The sequence below is a fragment of the Pseudorca crassidens genome, chromosome 1, assembly GCF_039906515.1.
Source record: "Pseudorca crassidens isolate mPseCra1 chromosome 1, mPseCra1.hap1, whole genome shotgun sequence".
Lineage (NCBI taxonomy): Eukaryota > Metazoa > Chordata > Mammalia > Artiodactyla > Delphinidae > Pseudorca > Pseudorca crassidens.
In genome coordinates, this window is record NC_090296.1 from 52940110 (window position 1) to 52960494 (window position 20385).

Genomic DNA, 20385 nt, shown 5'->3' on the forward strand with positions numbered 1-20385 from the left:
TGATAAAAATCTTGTACTAATCCACTCATTGGCGTACAATGAATATGAAATTACCTGCACCCTCCAATTGCATTGCGCTTCTTCAAGCTGTGTCTATCTCACCTTTTGTCTCTGCATAATATTTGGTGTTCATGTAGTATGTTGTATGCAAATATATAAATAATATACATCTAACCTAAGAAACAAACAATAACTACAAGTTACCTTGCACCAAGCAACCCAGTAACATTTACATGTTTACAAATCAGCCAAAAAGAAACTGTCTTGGAGAGTGTCAAAAGACACTAAATATTTATATAAATATATATTTATAACTTCAGTATATACTTATAAACAAAATATAATATATATATATGTAGTCTTGATGTTTTATGAAGTCTAAGAACTGCAGTGAGCTGGTAGATTTAGTGCATAAATAATTTTTTAAGATTGTAGTGATTATTAATAGTAGCATGCAAGTTCACCATTACCTTATTTAAAAAGAACTGATAAAACTTAAATAATCTTAGAAATACTTTATTATTCACCTGGCTTACCAGATTATATCTACTCTTCACTATATAAAAAGAATAGATCATTTGGAGGCATATGAATTTAACTCAAAGTCTGTCATTTAACAATGAGGTTATTCCAACAGTGATGCTCTAAAATTAGTGCTGTCCAATAGAACTGACTCCGATGATGGATATGTTCTTTATTTGTGCTGTCCAATGGGGTAGTTGCTAACAACATTTGGCTTTTGGGCACTTGAAATGAGGCTAGTGCAACTGATGAAGTGACGTCTTAATTTTGTTTAATTTTAATGTTAATAGTTGCATGTAATTAGTGGCTACCTAGTGGATAGTGTAGCTTTAGATGACAGATCAGGTCACATTATTAATGTTTCTGGACAAATATGTCTTGTGAACATTCCATATATATGCTCATACAAATGTGGAAATAAACTTACATTGGCAGTCCATTATCTTAAAAATTGCTGTGTTTTATATTATGGTGACTTAGGTGAAAATTTTAGAAATCACAGCAGGGTTTCAGTTATCCTGTTTATGTGACAACCTCCAAAGTAACAAGTCACTGCTTGGCCTGTTATGTTATACTTAAAGCAGACCCAGTAATTAGCAGGAGAAGCATAGAGATGGTGTTTGGAAACTCAAACATGCCTCAAGCAAAAGACTTCTGCGCTAAAGAAGTGCTTCCCTCAAAACTGCACTGGCAGGTGTAGAAAGAGGAAGCAAGAGTTTAACAGCATTATAAAATCTAGGTTTTTTTTCATGTTAGTCCAATATCTAGAACAACAATAAATCACCTCTTATCTCATAAATTATACAAGAGTAGCATAAATGGCATAAACAGACACTATTAAAATAAACTCTCTAACTGGCTAATTCAGAGTTTACTGCCAGAAACAAAGTAATCTGGGAATTTTAGCAGCCGATCAGACAGTGTACAGATACTCACTTTGATTCTTCTGTCAAATTTGACAGTAATCCTCCATCATATTTTACTGTCTGCTTCAAAACTGGAGTCAAATATATTTTAGTTATAAGATATAACCTTATAGTGCTTATTGATCTTATGCTGAGGTTTTAGTGATCTTGAGTCCGCCTCCTCACTCTCTGTCACTCCTCGCAGGGGAGGTGCAGTGACTTTTCTGCTTGGTGAGATTGGAAGGAGAAACAAGGTCTGTTCTTCAACGTTTTCGGTCCCACTTGGGGTAGTGCCAGGAACCCTGAACAAGAGGCTGAGGCTCAGATGGTTGAGTGCAGTCACTGTGGAGCTGGTTATTAGTCCACTCAGTTCTGGGGTCAGTATCAGGATGCCCGTTTGCTCACAGATATCAGCCACATTTTACAGTTTCAGTTTTGTCAATTGTCAAGGTGAGATTTGGTTTTATTTCCTAGTTCAGAACTCAGGTTGGGGAGGAGGGTGATATTGATTAGACTCCTTTGAAAATCTAATAGTTCTCACCTGCACTGGGAGGAAGGTGGCTGAGGGTTTGAGATTGTCCACTAGAATCCCTAGAATAGCTTTTTCAAAGTGCATTTCTCCTTCTCCTTCTTTCCTCTCTCCAACTGACCTCACTCCACGTCAACCCCTATAAATATCCCCCACTGAGAACTGGCCTGGATATTGGAAGACCCAGTTATGATTTTGCTTAGCGTAGTTTTGCACACAACCCACATTTCATCCTCTGACTACTCCAGGCTACTATGCTATGAATGTCCTGTCTGTTGGCTCAGGCTAGAGTCATACACTTTAGGGTTATCTTGGGCAGTCCCTTAATGCTCAGTATAGCCATGGATCTGGATAACTGGAATTATCCTTAAAACGTTCATGAATTTCAAATGCTCCATTAATTTTTAATAAACATACATTATTATAGAATGGTTGAAGTAGTTATTTTGGTGGGAATTAAAAGCACCACTAAATCAAATGTTATTTTTATATTCTGAATAGTATCATTTTATATTAATTCAGCATCTATTCCTGAGGAGGTCAAGAGAAATAAAATACATGCCCGTATCTTTCTGATGGCCATAGATTTATGAAAGAGAATCGAAAAAATAAAACAAAACAACAGCAAACCAGGAAGACAGAATTAACCTTGCTATAAGATTTTTTTAGCTTAAATAATCATTTTTCCAAATGAGTGTTTAATAAATACATTTTTAATCAGCCCACCAACTGGAGAATCCACTTTATAGCTGCCAAATAATAATAATAATGACAACAAAAAAACTTATGGAATACCTACTGCATATCAGATGTAGAGCTAAATCCTTAATAGATAGAATCTGTTAAAAAAATCTAAACTCCACTTACAGCAAGTACTATTATTGACACCATTTTATAGAAGGAGGGACACAGAAGAACTATGTCACTATTAAGCCTTAGAGACATGGGTCTTACCTTTTGAATGTTCTGAATGAACTAGTTGATGTTTGAGATACATTAAAAAAATACTACCCTTCTTATTTACCCCTTCTTACTTTACACAGTTAAAATGATGAACCACTAGAGATTTAATCTGATCGGGTACCATTTTAGACCTTGCTCTACTGGAGGGTTCTAAACTAGGAAACTTGACAGTTTTTCACCTGTAGCCATTTCTGAGAATCACTTAATGGTGAACCTTCTAATTAATATGGATTCATTAAAAATGTTATATTAGAATTAATCTGTAATTGCTCCATTGGTTAGCATAATGGATATGAACATAAATAACATGAATACATACAACAAGGCCAGTAGTTGCCTTAAGTAGGCTTTCTGCTCTATAAAATTGAGTGGAATGTATCTGAGGGAAAACATTGGTTTAAAAAGTGAATAACTTGCTTCTGGACAAATTTAACCAAGGTTTCTTACGGGGAAAAGAGGTTTTTATAGGTCAGAGTTTATCAACTTTGTTTATATACTTTATAAACCTTGCATACTTTATAGTATATAAACAACTTTATATACATTTTAAATTGAAATATAGTTAATTTACAAAGTTGTGTTAGTTTCAAGTGTACAGCAAAGTGATTTGCTTATACATACACATATATATATTTTTTCTTTTCCAGATTTTTTTCCATTATAGGTTATTACAAGATTTCGAGTGTAGTTCCTTGTGTTATACAGTAGGTCCTTGTATTTTACCTATTTTACATATACTAGTGTATATATGTTAACCCCAAACTCCTAATTTATCTCTCCTCCCACCCCTCTATTCCCTTTGGTAACCATAAGTTTGTTTTTTATGTCTGTGAGTCTATTTCTGTTTTGTAAATAAGTTCATTTGTGTCATTTTTTTAGATTGCACATGTAAGTGATATTATATGATATTTGTCTTTCTCTGACTTCACTTAATATGGTAATCTCTAGGTCCATCCATGTTTCTGCAAATGGCATTATTTCATTCTTTTTTATGGCTGAGTAATATTCCATTGTATATATATACCACATCTTCTTTATCCATTCATCTGTTGATGGACAATTAGGTTGTTTCCATGTCTTGGCTATTGTAGATAGTGGTGCTATGAACATTGGGGTGGATGTACCTTTTTGAATTAGAGTTTTCTCCAGATATATGCACAGGAGTGGGATTGCAGGATCATATGATAACTTTATTTTTAGTTTTTTAAGGAAAATCCATACTGTTCTCCATAGTAGCTGTACCAATTTACATTCCTGCCAACAGTGTAGGAGGGTTCCTTTTTCTCCACACCCTCTCCAGCATTTTATTTGTAGACTTTTTAATGATGGCCATTCTGACTGGTGTGAGGTGATACCTCATTACATACTTTATACTATATAAGCAAGTTTATATACTTTAAAATAATGTATATGAATTTCTTTCAGAATGGCACAAATTCTGTTCTCAATTCCTCAAATAGGGTTATAGAAGCTATATTTAACACAACTCCAAATATAGCTCCAAATATATATATATATATAATTCTAATATATATGTTTTAAATGTGTTCATATCTGATGAAAGAAATTAAAAATATTTCATATAAAAGTACAAGTAAAATATCCCAATAAGTACATGAAGTTTCATTTTTAGTGTGATGTGGGAAATTAACTATTATGTGAGATTGAGATTTTTTCATAGTAAAGGAAATGATATGGTCATCTTGTGTGGTGAATGTTGACATGACAGATGTGTATTATTCACAGAGGAAATCAGGAGAGCTATATATAAACGTATGTGCAGAAAGCATATAAGTCCATATCCTAAGCTGTTTGGTTTACATTGACCCTCACGGTATAAAGTGAATCCCTCTTTCATGATAAATAATATTGTAGCAAGTTCACAGTTTGTTTTTTGGTGTGTGTGTGTGTGTGTGTGTATGTTATACATGCAGATATAACAAATTAGGTAACGTCTGCAGAGTGTGAATTCAGAACCTCTCCCTCAAAATATGCGTTCCCATCTCCTGGTGAATGTCTGAAATTACACCATGCAGCTTGCATATTTCTTTGGTTTAAGACTTCACTAATGGGTTAACATGCAAAAATTATTTTCTTGGGAGATGCTCTGGGCAGTTTGCCATCTAATGAAAAACAGGGCTATTAGGGTCAGACAAAGCCGGGACTAAACCTTGCTGGTAGTTGGCTGAGTGGCCATAGGCTAAGTTCCTCAATTTTCTCTTCAGGAAAATAAGGTAACAGTAGTTACTTCAGAGTTGGTGTGAAAAAGAAATGAGAAAACTATAACAATTATCACAGTAACTGGCATATGGAAGATGCGTAAAACTCTATGTGAACTGTTGTCTGAAATTCTTCCCCAACTTCAGTTTTCAAAACTAAGTAATAGGGGAAAGAAAACATGGTGTCAGTAGGTCTCCAAAGGACGCTGAGAGAGGGGTGTCAGTGAGGCCCAGGAAGGGGAAATCCTACAGACAAACTTGGTCCACTTTTAGTATGGTCAGACTTAGATTTCAAGAACATACTTGCCTAACAAGTCGTGAACCAGCCGCTTATTTTAAACTGGGTATGAATTTTACTTTGTACTTGTTTACCTGTGGAAATCGAGTATGTTCACTTTATGTGTATAACGTGTTTCCTGAGCTAGAAATGCTATTTCAGCACTTTATTTGGGGAGGAAAAAAACCCCAATACAGCTAGTACTTAAAGAGCACAAACAGTGGCAAATTACTTGGAGAAGTTTTAAGGGTTTTCAAATAGGAGCACATCCAAGTAGCTTTGCATAGCCAACAGTGAAAAATATTAGACGATAAGTGCTGTATAAGACTTAAAGCCAATTCACTTTCAGTGTTAATGAAAGTTAAAATTCACATGCCAGTAGTTATAACCTTAGGCATCTAGAACTTTGAGCAGCTTAAGAAATTTATAGAGCCTATTTTGTTGTTATTGTTTTAAAGCTTATATTTATAAATGTTTTCATTTTAAAGTATAGTAATATAACAAATAGTTCTCTTACATTGCTGGCCTTTCCAATAAGGGTGTGTAACCTCCTAAATTACTTAAATGAATTCTACGCAGTAAGTCTTTGTCCTGCACCTACTAGATGTTGCACTCCATTCCAGAGACTGGCATTTGATAAAACACAGGAAACAGGTACATAAACATATATTTTAAATATAAAAGAGAATGTGGTGAGTGCAGTAGAAAAATAGTATTGGGATACAGATTAGGGGAAACATATTTCTTGGATAAAGTATTTATTTGGAAACTTGGAAAATATTTCCAAATAAGATAGCCAGAGTTTTCCCCGCTAAATGCTACACTCAGAATCCCCAAATAATTGTTTATATTATAGTTCTGTGCTATCTGTGTCTTGCTAAACACATCCCTCCACTCTTGGGAAGTAATGGGCTATAGTGCACCTCTCCTTACTGCACAAGTACTGCTCACACAGGTGAGTCCCTGCTTTGCTCCCCAGAATTGCTGAGAGCTAGCCTTTTTATGTGCTGTGTGGGGTTGCTGGGCAATAATATGCTTGATCATTGTGCACTATACCTCCAATATCTTGCTATGTCTCTCGGTTCTGCTGTGCTTGGTTTGTCTGGCAATTGGCTTTCCAAGCACCTGAGATTTGGGACATCTCAAAATTAACATCAGAACTGAATGCCTGATTTTTCCTGATTGGACCTCTTCTTCTAGGATTCCTTTCCTTCTTGGTAAATGGCTTCCAGTTGCTCAAAGTAGAAACCTGGACTTTTCTCTCTCTTCCCAAACCAATCTCCAAACTGTCAGCATAGCTCTACATTGATGTATATTCAGAATTCAGCCGCTTTCACTGCTACTGCCCTCCCTCATCCGAGTCATAACGTCATCACCTATCAACCGGGTCACAGACTAGCAGTCTCCCGCCTCTGCCCTTGTGCGCCTTGGCCTACTTTCAATACAGCTACCAGAGTTATTCTTTTAGAAATTATGTTTGACATCTTTCTCCTGCTGAGAACTTTCTATGACTTCCCACCTCACTCAGGAGGAAAGCCCGACATCCTTACAGTGGCCTACCAGATGCTAACTGATCAGGGCTCTGTTGCCTCTCTGAACTTACCTCTCACAACCCTGGTCCCCCACTGCTCTAGTCACAGGACTTCCTGACCATCGTTCTTCATATATGGACATTCTTTCACCCACTTCACAGCCTTTGTATTTGCTCTTCCCTTTGGAATTTTTTTCTTAGTAGCCCCATTGCTTACTTATTCATCTCTTCAAGTCTGCATGCCAGGGTCTTTCCTGACCCCTCTATAAAAGTGCAAGCTCGTCCACTCCCAGCAATGTAACATTCCCTATACTTCTTACCTTGTTTTATTTATCAACATCGGATATATTATACATTAGCCTATTTATTTGTTTCTCTCTCCACCACCCCTGCCCCACTCATCTCAGCTCCGTGAGAGCCCATATTTTTTGTATGTTCTATTCACTATCTACAGTGCCTAGACTTTCCTCTGGAATATTATATGCTCTCAGTGAATACTTTTGGTAAGAATGTATGGTTTGGTGGGATCTAAACAAAAGTTGTTGTATCACTTGTCTTACTGCTGCCGGAGGATCATACTATATAATTAAGCTGATTAATTTCTCACAGTTCTAGTCAGAAGAAAGTGGGGAGGTCTTCAGGAATGAGCTATAATATACCCCAACTCACTAGGAACTGCTAGCACCTATCACCTATTCCTGAGCCAGTGTCCATGAGAGGTGATACGGCTGTGCTCGGTTTAGTGATGCTTTCCCCGCCATGGGGTATAGATATTACTAAATGGACATTAAAATATTTATTTTATTGGGCTTACATTGAATATATCAAACCATTACCAGTTGTGTGGTCATAGGATTGCAAAAGAAACTCATGGTGATTTTTGGCAAGTTTTTAATATTTTTCCCCCATTGGAGAAAAGCAGTCAGCGCAGTAAGTACATCAGGAAAACAACAACAACAACAACGACAACCACATGGCAGTGTTGCAGTACAGAGTCTCTCTTTAGTACTTGATCTAATCACATTATAAACGCAATTTTCCCATGGGGCTGGATTAGGCTGTTTCCTATATATACAAGAACATTAACCTGTTTTAAGTAATTGAATAGCTATTGACTACTTATTTGAAGGTACTGAATTAAGTTTGCTTATTAACCAGTTTTCTAAAATACAAATCCCATATCCCTTCTGGCCTACGTGGTGCAGTCAAGACCACTTAGTCTGAATGTAAGGCCCTTCCTTCTGTGTCTGTGTGTGTTTACATCCTCCCCAGGCTGTCACTTGCAAGGATCCTTGCCCTTTAGGCCATCTCCATTTGGGTCCTTGATTACTTGTTATTGACCAACACTGCCACCACTGACCCTCGCTGCCCCACCATACAATGATCTGAACCATTTCCTGGCTAAAAATGTTAGACTTAAAATTAAGGGCACAGAAGAGTATGTTAAAATTTTCATTTTGCCTGAGCTAAGTAGTTCCATTGATATACAGCAAGTAAAATAACTTATGCTTTTCCCACTTAGCTGCAGTAAAACTGACAGTAAAAAATAAATGGTGAACAAAGTTCGTATATCATTAGTTGTGACGTCCCCTTGTTCCATAAGCGACACTGAAATACCTATCTTTTAAAGATAAAGATGAAGATAAAATACCTACTTTCATGTGCTTTATTTTCTCCATTTTCCTGCTCTAATCTCTACTATAGGAGAGTAAATCTACACAAATTCAGAGGCAACATATATCTGGAGACGAATGTCAGGCAATTTGTTTTCTACTGAAATATGCATTATAATATAGAAATACGTGTTTATTTTCTTGGGCATGTATTTCTTACAGGAAATCTTAACTTTAAAAATAATTTGACTCTTGCTATTACCCAAATAATCTTTAGCAAACAATAACAAAAAATTTGGAAATTCAATTATTCTACAAATACCGGGCCAATTAAAATTTAGGACAATTTGGTTATACTAGTGTATGCGTTTTTTTTTTTTTTTAACTCAAGCTTCCTAGTGTTATAACCTTTTCTAACACATGACATTCTTCCTTAATATTCATTAAACTATTGATAAAACTCTAAAGTTTAAGTGGTAAGGAAAACTGGTGAATTATTTAAAAAAAAAAAACACAAAAAAACCCAAAACCAATTCTTTGTGGTTCATGGAGCGAGGCATTTCAGCTTTGCACAAGATGCATGCTTTCTGACTCACTCACAGCAGCTCTTTTTGTCCTACAAACCGTTTCTTCCCAGTGGGAAACGAATCATATCATACATCTTTATAAGCGTACTGTGTGCTGTAGGAAATGGTGGTGCCTTTTCAAAGTGGTGTGGGTGGATCTGCTGACACAAGGCAAACTTGTACCTTTAGTATTTAGCCTCAGATGTAAGGTCGGAGCTGGAGGCCGTGATTCCGGGCTAGCTCTACACAGTTAGGTCTCAATTACCTCTACTAATGGAGAGTGGCGGGTGTCTCATGCCCTGACATGGTGATGACCAAAGTACATTTTTGAACATATAGAATATATATTTAGCTCTTGGATTAAATTAGGTTCCTTTCAGTAGATACCATTTAAAAAGAGTTTCATGGCCGTATCAAAATTTACCTTTCTTTTCTGAGTCCTGGTTTTGATAGAAAAGGGAAGTGATTCCAAATTGTGTGATGTGGTGGGAAGAAGTTACATGGGATGACTTTTCGCCTGGCGAGGCAGTCAGCTCTGTACTTCCTATCTGTGTAGTTCATTTGCCCACTCACACATTATGTTCACATATTCTAGGTGCTAAGGACGTAGTCGTGAGCAAGAAAAGGAAGGTAACTAAACTCACAGACTGTATACTTTAGTTGAAGAAAATAAAATAAAATAACAGAAACATAAAATAATTTCAGTTAGTGATGTGTGATATGTAAAATTCTATAACCCGATTATATGTAAAACATTACCTGGCGGGGAGGACCATATGGTATAGTGATTGGAGACAACCTCACTGAGACAGCAACACGAAGGAAGAGACTTGGATGTTGGTCAGGAGACAGCCGTGTGCATGGGCTGAGCATACTTGAGAAAAACCAAGACCACAATAAAGAGGAGAATTGAAGGAAATGAGGAGAGATAGGGAAGGAGCTAGATTACTTAGGGTATTACATTATGAAATACACTTGTACCGTGTAATCAAATAGCAATAGCAATTGTGGGAAACTACTCTAAAATCTGTTTTTGTTTTTGTGCGGAATACTTCAACTTGTGAGAAGGAATTTCACAAGCCTGCCTCAGAATTCATATTAAAGTTATTTTGGGGAATTCTGAGTTTCATTTCTCTCATTGTAACCATTGTAAAGCTTATGTATAGGACTGTGGGAACATTGGATATTACCATAATTTTGTTCCCTTGAATATTTGCTGGGCTGATTTGATGTGATTTTCTCTGTTCTTGTAAATGATGTTGTTCCATCTATAATGTCTTATAGAAAAATATGATATACAGCAGTTTCTAATTTCCTTCCATCTACCAGCTGACTCATCCATCCCCCAGCTGACTCATCCATCCCTGTGGGTCCATACGCTCCTCTTGTAGTTAGGACTTCCTTATAGCTGTAATCAAAAAATGTTTGTGTGTGTGCACATGCGCACAGACACAAACACGTATGTATTGCCACTTAACTATTTTGCTTCTAATCTGTAAGTAGGAAAGTAATGATTGCCTTCATTCTCTCTCCTTGAGGTTAAATGAATTGATGGGTTTATAGCTAACTGCTGTTACTTACTAAAAAATTCTTTACCAAATACAAAAATATGAACCCAAGGAAACGCTTGTTACTAGACAAATGTCAATAGCATTGGTAGCACAAGATATCTTAAATTGTACAGAAGAAAATAGGAAAAAAAGAGGAACTGAAAGCATAATGTATTTGTTGTGTATTCCTCCATAACAAACCACTCCCCAATTTGGTAGCTTAAACACAATTTATTATTCCTAGTGATTTTGTGGCTTTTTCTTCTGCTGGTCTTGCCTGTACACTGTCATGGAGATGCTTCAGCAGGTGGGTCACCTGGGACAGCTGCACCTCTCTCTTCATGTGGCCTTTCAGCCTCGAGGAAGCCAGACCAGGCTTTTCCAGAGTATGATGATCTCAGTGTTGTAAGAGGGTGAGAATGAGGCCTTCTTGGAAATTGTAGGATAGCATTTCCATGAAATTCACAAAGCCCACCCAGATTCAAAGGGTGGAGAAATAGGCCCCCTTCCTGATGGAAGGAGCTGCAAAGAAAGTGTGGCTTTTTTTTTTTTTTTTTTTTTCGGTACGCGGGCCTCTCACTGCTGTGGCCTCTCCTGTTGCGGAGCACAGGCTCCGGACGCGCAGGCTCAGCGGCCATGGCTCACGGGCCCAGCCGCTCCGCGGCATGTGGGATCCTCCCGGACCGGGGCACGAACCCGTGTCCCCTGCATCGGCAGACGGACTCTCAACCACTGCGCCACCAGGGAAGCCCGAAAGTATGGCTATTTTTAATCTGAGAGAGCTAGAGTGAGATCCAGATTCAGGAGGAAGGAGGAGCAGAGGTGAGAGTGGTGGTGGGTAGGGAGAAAAAAGGGACAAATGAGGTACAAAGGAAGTGAGAAAAGTGACATCTGAAGTATCAAAGTACAAGTATTCCTTTCACATTTTACTCCAGTTTGGCTCAAGGACTATCAATCAATTACATATATGTTCAGCAAAGTTTTCCAAAGGTTTGGAGACAATGGGCATGGAGCAGAGAAGGGAAAGAGAAAGGAAGTGGGCAGAGAGAGACTGTGAGAGATGAGTGGGAGAACAGGAGATAAATCCACATCTAATTTTAGCTTAGTCTTCGGACAAAATCAAAGCATTTGCTAATCAGCATCTTGCAGAATATAGATCTCTTGTTCCTTCAGAGGAGCAACCTGACGCAGGAGCATTTTCAGTGTGATATCAAATAACACCCCTTTTTGAAGAAGTGCTTCTTTGAGCAGTGGTGATTTCATGTCTACTGTATATAATTTGAGGATGTACTCATGCTTTGGACTAATACATCACTATGTGGAACTAGTACACAGTGATATATTAGTTTAATAAAGCATTCCAGTGAAATTGGTTAGTTTCATTAATGGCTGGGAAAGGACTGTAAAAGCAAAATCAATTAGCGGTGAGACAAAAAAAATTAGAATCCCTTTATTTAAATCATTGCAGATGGAAAAAGTAAAAATATTGCATGTCTCCGTGTTTTGGCAGACAGACTGTGTTGTTGCTTAGAGAGCTATGATCCTAATTCTTGTTGGGGTAGATTTTATATAGACTCATTAATCTAAACCCCTAAATTGACCAGATGAACTTGTAAGGATAAGCAGGCTCCTGTGGCTTTGTGTGGGCAATAAATGAATGAAAGTCCTGGGTAGGCACTATTTAACGTATGACTTATGGCCCATGTTGTTTCCTTTTTAATTGATAACCTTAAACTTTCAGACTAAATACCTCACTTGGACTCCAGTGATATATATCAGAACAAAGTTCAAAAATATGCAGCATTGAACCTAACCTTCTGAGTTCTGGGGCCACTTCTATCTCGTACAACATGTTTCACAGCCCCTGAGCCCTATATAAGGGAAGCATGGGTGTTGAGCTAGTTTTTTCCCCAAGCTCTATCTTGCATGAAGTTTGCATACTGCGGACAAACTGATAGTTAAATTTTCCTGCTTTTGGAAGCCTCAAGCAAAAAATTCAGGTGCTTTGTCACTCCCCGCCCCTCCCCAAAGAAATTCCTGTTTAAAATCTTCTTTACTGGAAATAGTTTTCCATAGAGACCTAGTGGGAAACTAAACATATGCAAATTTCAACCTAGTAAGAGAGGAAATATAGGTGGTCTCTTTTTCCTGCTGCTTTTAGAGGTTGTAATTGTTTGTATTTTACAGAGCTTCCGAGCTCCGTAAACACCCTTGAAAAATAAAGTGGAATTATTCTGCTTGTTTAATGAGTGATTCATCTGATCAAAGTTCATGCTGCTCATCCCTCTTGGCACTGTCTGATCTAAAATCAGGCGCTAATTAGTGCTTTTCCGCGCTCACTCTGTGCTGGGCCTCTTGGTCTCCGCTGTCTCTTTGGATTTAGAATAACTGGCACTCACAGTATACCTTTGTGATTGTGCCCGTCGGGTAGTTGGTTAGTTGTTTAATATGGTCATTTCATAAACACATGAAGTTGCTGGTACAAGATAGAAGCAAAACACGTGCTGCTTATTTAAAAAATAATTTCTGTTTAGATTTAAAACAGTAATAGGTTTCCACAGTCCTGACAGGAACTTTTTTTAGATTAAATATGCAGCATCAATTGTGGCATTTCTGTTCTTTCTAAATGAGTGAATTTCCTACAGTGGTCGTATCTAAAACAGTGGATAGTGACTCCAGGAAAATAAGCCTAAACCAGAACTCCAAAGCTAAAAGAGAGAATATAAGTTTTGTATCTGTATGGATTCATGAGACTTCTTTGCAGTTAAAGCGAGTTCAAGTTTTATTGAAGAATATCTATTAGTACCGGCCCAGATACACACAAGCATGCTTTCATTCCCAGAGCTACATATACAGTGGACTAACACATCCAAGTGCTATTCACTGATGTAGCTGGAACATGACCCTTGGGCTTGTCTCAGATGCCACTGAAACTGGAACAAAAACTCTTTTACCCATATTTTTAAGAGCAAAATTTGAATTTCATCTCAACTATGCATGTAATTCGGACAGAGTCCTGTCTTTTTTATTTAGAAGGAAGAATTTTTTATAAAACCATTTAGTTTCAGTATTAAATAGTGGAAAAGAAAATGAATAGAGTAGTTTTGTCCCAGACTAGTAGACTAGTAATAGAATATAGGTTTATATGTGATCATCCTTTGTAATTTAAGGGCCATACCTTAAAATTCTTGCTCCCTAACCTTTTATAATCTTCCAAAAAAAAAAATAACTGATTTGGATCAATACGCTTTTTTTTTTTTGATTCTATATCCAGGATGCAGAGGACTGTTGGAGAAAGTCACAAGTGTTGATTTCTATCACAATAGACACATGGCCTTTCACCTCAGATGGGTCCTGGATCTTGCTCTGTAACCAAGGCTGTTCCAAACAGTTTCTCCTAGTTACTCTCTGCAGCTCTTACAGACCTTCAGTTTTTCTTCATGCCCTCTGTCTGACTGCTCAGATCTAGCTGATGGTATCAACTAGCATTTATTCTGCAGAGTAAAAGGAGTTCCTCAACCTACAACCTAGTTGGTGCTCAAAAATATTTGTTCAATTAAATGCCTAGTATTTCTGTTTGTGTTGATAGCAAATATTCTGTCAGCTTGTACTGTCTTTGGAAATCTTGTGACAACAGACTTGGTATTATTACTCTTTATAGCCATACAATATTATAGATGGTAGACATTTTGGGACACATCTCTCTGCATGTTGTAACAAGGTGCTAGTAATAAGAGCGTATAATTCTGGCGTCACCAAATTAAAATTTCTTGTTAAAGTTGTCCCTTTAGTCAGGGAAAACTTACCGGCTAACATGACTTTTCAGTGTTTGAAAATGGCTTTTATTCAGCTGTACAAAAGACACCTAAAGCTGCCTTTTAGCAACAGTGATGAATTTACACCAATTAAAGTGAGCTCTTTCCAGCTTTTCTTCATGATCTGACATGCAGACACACATCTTTGATGTAGTTTACTAGGACAAGGGTGACTGAGGCTGTGACTATGGACCATAAGCATCCCCACCGGTGGGTTTTGATGCATTTCTTTTGTCCCCAAAGCCTGACACTTTAAGGAATCAAGACTACTGAGAGCCCTTGAGAAGGTATGCACACAATTCTGTTACATCCAAAAGCAGCCATGTAGTCATTAATTCAATAAGATTTAGGTAAAGTGTTAAACTGTCCTCCTGGGACAACCATGTAGAGTAACAGAGAGGAGAAAACTTAACCATAGCCATGTAGCCTATACAGCTGCAAATCAGATATATCTCATGTCCTCGTAAATTTGAATTACAGTTCTTTACTCTGTATGGTATAAACTAGAAACTAAATCATTTCTTATTTTCCTTCTTTGATAGAGCTATTACTGAGGATATCCAGAACATAAATAGGTTATCCACCTAAATCTGTATTAAATCTTTACTTTCACTTATGTATATTTTTTACATTTCAAACAGATTTATGATTCATTTCAAAACACAGTGGGGTGAGGTAATAATGACACAGAATAACTCTTCGGCAGACCTGATGCCCAGCACTGACTCTATCCTTAACCAACTAGGTGATTTTGAGAATATGATTAACCCTCTCCTCACCTGATTTATCTGTGAAGAAAGAGGGTGGGAGCCAACTTATTTTTAAAATTTAGTTTCAGTTGTAAATTAATGTAATTTTAGAACATAAGCTTGTAAAGTATATGAAGGAGGCATTGTGCTTTCCAGATGGGGAAATTGAGGCAAACAAGATCAGTTACTTCTTCAAAGCCTAGTCTTTTGTATGGGGTTAAACTGATTGATGGAGTTAAATGGAAAACTCATGACTCCTACGCTAAGCACATGCCACCTTCTGCTACTTCTTGAAAGAAATATTGAGTGCAGCAAAATACTCAGCTGTGTGTCAGCGATTTGAGTTCCGTGTATTGCCTTTTCTTTGTGTGCCTAAGTAGACATCAGTAATTATTGTAATTTGATTTGCTGCCATTTGAATGAAACGGAAAACACCAGCACTTCTTAGTTTCCAACTGACTTCAGTCTTTCCTGCTAACAGATTTTTGTCTCTTTATGTTTCAGATGGAATTGACTTGACAGATTCCTTTTAAGTTAAAAGTCATTGACTCAATTATGGAATATCCTTCTTGTGCGTAATGATATTGTGAAACATACTAGAGGAGGACAGACATGAGGTCTTCCCCAAGTGATCTTATTATCTAGTTTAGGAGGTGAAATAAACTGATGGGAAACAAATAGAGGATGGCACACTATTGGTGTCGCATCCCAGTTTCATGATTCCTTCGACTAAACTATATTCTGTCTAGATATTAAATATAACCCCTTCTTATACTTTATCTAGCAGCAGTTAATTCTCCTAGTTAATTGTTTCTGTGGAGAAATGCGCTGAACTACATTTGTGGGGGAAGAGTCTAGAGATAATTGCAACTTTCTTTTAAATTATTGTTATGGTGGTAAAATATACATAGCATACTATTTATCATTTTAACCATTTGTAAGTGTACAAATTCAATGGCATTACATCCATTCATAATGTTTTGTGACCATCACCACCACGTATACTCAAAAATTATCATGTCCAACTTAAATTCTGTACCCATTAAATAATAACTCCCCTTTCTGTTTCTACTTTTTGTCTTCTATGAATTTGTCTATTCTAGGTGCTTCTTATAAGTGGACTCATACAATATTTGCACTTCTGTGTCTGGCTTATTTTACTAAGCATGTTTTCAAGATCCATCTATACTATAGCATGTATCAAAATTTCATTCCTTTTTGTGGCTGAAAAATATTCTGCTGTATGTATGTATCACATTTGGTTTATCCATTCATCTGTTGATTGACACAGGTTGTTACCACCTTTTGGCTATTGTGAATAACTCTGCTATGAAATTTGGTGTACAAGTATCTGTTTGAGTTCCTACTTTCAGTTATTTCGGATGTATACCTAGGGGTGGAATTTCTGGATCATATAGTGTTTCTATGTTTAACCTTGTGAGAAACCATAAACTGTTTTCCACAGGGGCTGCACCATTTTACGTTCCTACCAACAATGTATGAGAATTGCAATTTCTCAACATCCTTGTCAGCACTATTTATTTATTTTATTGTAGGTTTCCTAGTAGATGTGAAGTGATATCTCATTATAGTTTTGATTCACATTTCCCTAATGACTAATGATGTTGAATGCCTTTTCATGTGCTTATCAAAGCTTTCTTTTACAAAATATATGCTAAAGCATACTTTGCATCTATATCTTATAGATACATTACTTGATAAGCTTTATACCTTTGATGTCCTAATAAATCAATATCTGTCTTTTCCCAGGGCTTGAAGTATTATATCTGGAGGTGGCAAGTCCAGACTCTGTGTTTTTTTTCTTTTAAATAAATCTTCCATATATGTAACTTTCTTTTTGACTGTAATCTACTATATTTTTAAAGAGGAAGCCATTGTAGCAGCTGTTGAACCCAAACAAAGATACGTGAAAGTGCTTTAAAGTTGTTATAGTAATTATGATTAGGAAGAAGGGTGTTGAGCAAAGGTCATTTTGATTCAAGTGACTATTAACTTGTCACTTTTACATTTATAAAATATCTCTTTGAAAGGGAAACATAAAGTTATTTTTCAAAATTTTCAATTTCTGAGATGTAAAAATACAAGGTGAAGGATCATAATAAATTCCAAGATCTCCCATGGGCTAGTCATATTATAGTTGGAATATTTTACTGACATTATTATTTCTAGTTCATCGTTGGAAAAGAGTGTTGGTGAATTTGCTAGGAAAAAGAGAGAAAGTTTCCTCTAGGATATTTTCCCTATTGAATTTTACTGCAAAAAATTAAAATATTTTCTTTAAAAAATGGACAGACTGCTACAGAGATGTCATTTCTTGATTGTGGAAACAGACAATTTTAGTCAATCTGTAAGAAATAGTCATAGAGAATTTGTTTATTTTGATGATTCCTTTAGCTTTTTCTTAAATGAATACCTATTAAATTTAACCTTGAAGGGAAAATTTTCATGACCTCAGATTCTCAATGAAAAGTCTCTTGATTACTCCAGCACACCCATCTCTCACAGAATATTTCAGTCTTCTATGGGAAGAAGACCTTGATGGGATTTTGGCTGTGTGGCCTCAGTGTGGTAAGACAGTGACTCACTAACACATTAGCAGGAATGCTTTATTTGATGTAGCTACCAATTAATGCAGAGTGGGGCTTTTATAGAATGGCCTTAGGCACCAAAGCATATTGGTTATGGATGCAGGCTCTTGATTGAGAGTTGAATCAAGACTCTGTAACCTACTAATTTTTAGAAGTTGGGAAAATTGCCTCATCTCTACAGGACTAGTTTCTTTATCTGTGAAAATGGCTATAACAAAATACTGACTTCAGAGGGATATTTTGAAGGTTAAATAAATGAATCCAAGTAGCAGAATGTCTGGGAAATACTGTGTTCAGGAAGCATTAGCTGTTGATGATATTGGTAATAATTTTTGGTAGGGATATGAGGCAAAGAGAAACCAGAGGACAGAATGTGTTTCCTGAGAGGAGACAGAGTAGGTAAAGTGATGCTGAAAGTGGAGCTGGTTGGGTGGTCAGAAGCAAACTGCTTAATAATTTTACCATGGACCTGAACATATGAAACATCAAAGAAAAATATAAATAAGAAAATAAGCCACAAAAAAATGACTTTGAAGAATGAGTCAGAAGTGCTTTTGAAAGGTGATGAAGAGCTAAGTCCACATGTTTTTAGGTTTCAGTTCTTAGAATGAATCAATTGCATAATTTAAAAAAATTCTCATCAAGTTCTACTTCTTGACTCCAGAATTATTAGTACAACACTGGAGACCTTTTGTGTTTGTTTCTTTTTTTAACTTTTAAACAAATTTTATTGAGTTACAATTAACATACAATAAAATTCACCCATCTGAAGTGTACAGGTCAATGAGTATTGACAAAGTATGTGCACTTTTGTAAATACTCCTATAATCAACATATAGAATACTTTAATTACCTACCTTCCCAAATTGTCTGGTTTTCCTTTGCAGCCAGTTCCCCCACCTTAGCCTTGGGCAACAACTGGTTAGGTTGGATTTTTGTTGTTGTTTTAGAATTTCCTATAAATGGAATCATATAGGATATACTTTTTAATATTTGAATTATTTTGTTCAGCAGGGGAGTCTTAAAAGTCAGACTTGTTCTTATAGAAAAGGCATTATACCTCATGCAGACTGTCAATTTCCTTGTTAGGGATTTGAAAACTACCAAATCATAGAGGAAAAACTGAGTTAAGGGACAGAGATCACTATATGCCTACATGCTTCTGCCTAGTGTTGGCACTGCCTTGGTGACTCACTTCAGGTGGTGAACATTTGAGATGCATGGCTGAGGATGGCTCCTTCAGAGAGTATAATTAATGCCTCTCACTCTATTAGGCTGTCATGCCCTTGAGTGAATTCTTCACTTGGATTCAAGTGAAAACATAGTAGGATGAGTTTGTGTGGGTTGCTCTTTTTTTAAAATTTCTTCGAGTACATTAGTTTTTATGTGTTCCTTCAGTGCTAGGGATTGGCAAAGAAACATGGTTGAAAATGTCTAAAGGATCTTCTTTTGAACGTCCCAGTTATTTCTTCTTGTTGGTTATGTGCAAAATCATCAGGGCTCTACAGTATGCATAATTTATTGTTAGGCACTTTCAGGGTGTGAGAGAAGCTGAAGGGCCTTGCTCTAGAAGAGCATGTATATGTGTGGGAGTGGGATTTGTGAAAGAGACTAGGTATTTAGCTAGACCTTGAATTTGGGTAATGTTTTAATTGTGAGGAGAGAGGAGGCATTCTCAGATGAAGGGGGAGAGCACCAACAAAGGCCAAAAGGTTGGAGGATATGGAGGAAATTGTCAAGACAGGTAAATGTGATGTACACCATATAATCTCTCTTATCCATTGTGCTAGAAGCGACTTGAGAACAGAGAGCCTTCCTTGCCCCACTGTATTCTCAGCATCTAGCACAGTGCTAGGTACACAGTAGTATTCAGTAAAGATTGGTTGAAAAAATAAAAAGCATACATGGAACTTCACGGCGAGCACAGAGCCTAGTGGGGAGTGGCTCTGTCTCTACTACACTTGCAGTTAAGACCAGGACCAAGTCCTTGTTTAAGTAAGGAGCACAACTGCATCTGACTCCTGAGAATACAAAGACCACTTAGGAGGCTTCACTTCCCCCTTAAGCCCTGAGGGACACTGAACCTAAAAGTCTATTTCAAAACAATGACAGAAACCTACTTTTACTCAACCTGAACCTTAATGTTTCCATTAATTTATGTTTTTTGATTGAAACAACTTTATGGGTCCTTCAGAGGAATCTGTAGAAGAACCTATCCTCTTATTGGAATGTTGAATTTATTTACAAGCTCTCAAGACATTTTACTTTCTAACACTTTAAGATAAAAATTAGAGTAAATCAGTCATCAAAGCCAATAAATTATTATAGAGGTATGGGAGAGAATAAAGTAAGATAGAGAAGGACATCCATATCCACGTCCTTACCAAAGTCCCAACAAACTAGCTCTTTAAAAGTATGACCACTTATTCTAATGTTTATCCTAGACAAAACCATGAATTCCCTGAAAGGGAGCAAGCCTTAATTTAGGAGTTAATTTTACTTTGTACAAGGACTGTATTTCTCAAGCCACAATGAAT

The 20385-nt window shown here is 36.8% G+C and overlaps 1 protein-coding gene across 2 annotated transcripts in view; it reads left to right on the forward strand.

The window, feature by feature from the left end:
* MDGA2 (MAM domain containing glycosylphosphatidylinositol anchor 2) overlaps positions 1-20385 on the forward strand; it is an 829686-nt gene that overhangs the window by 52035 nt on the left and 757266 nt on the right. The gene's annotated exons all lie outside the window — the stretch shown is intronic.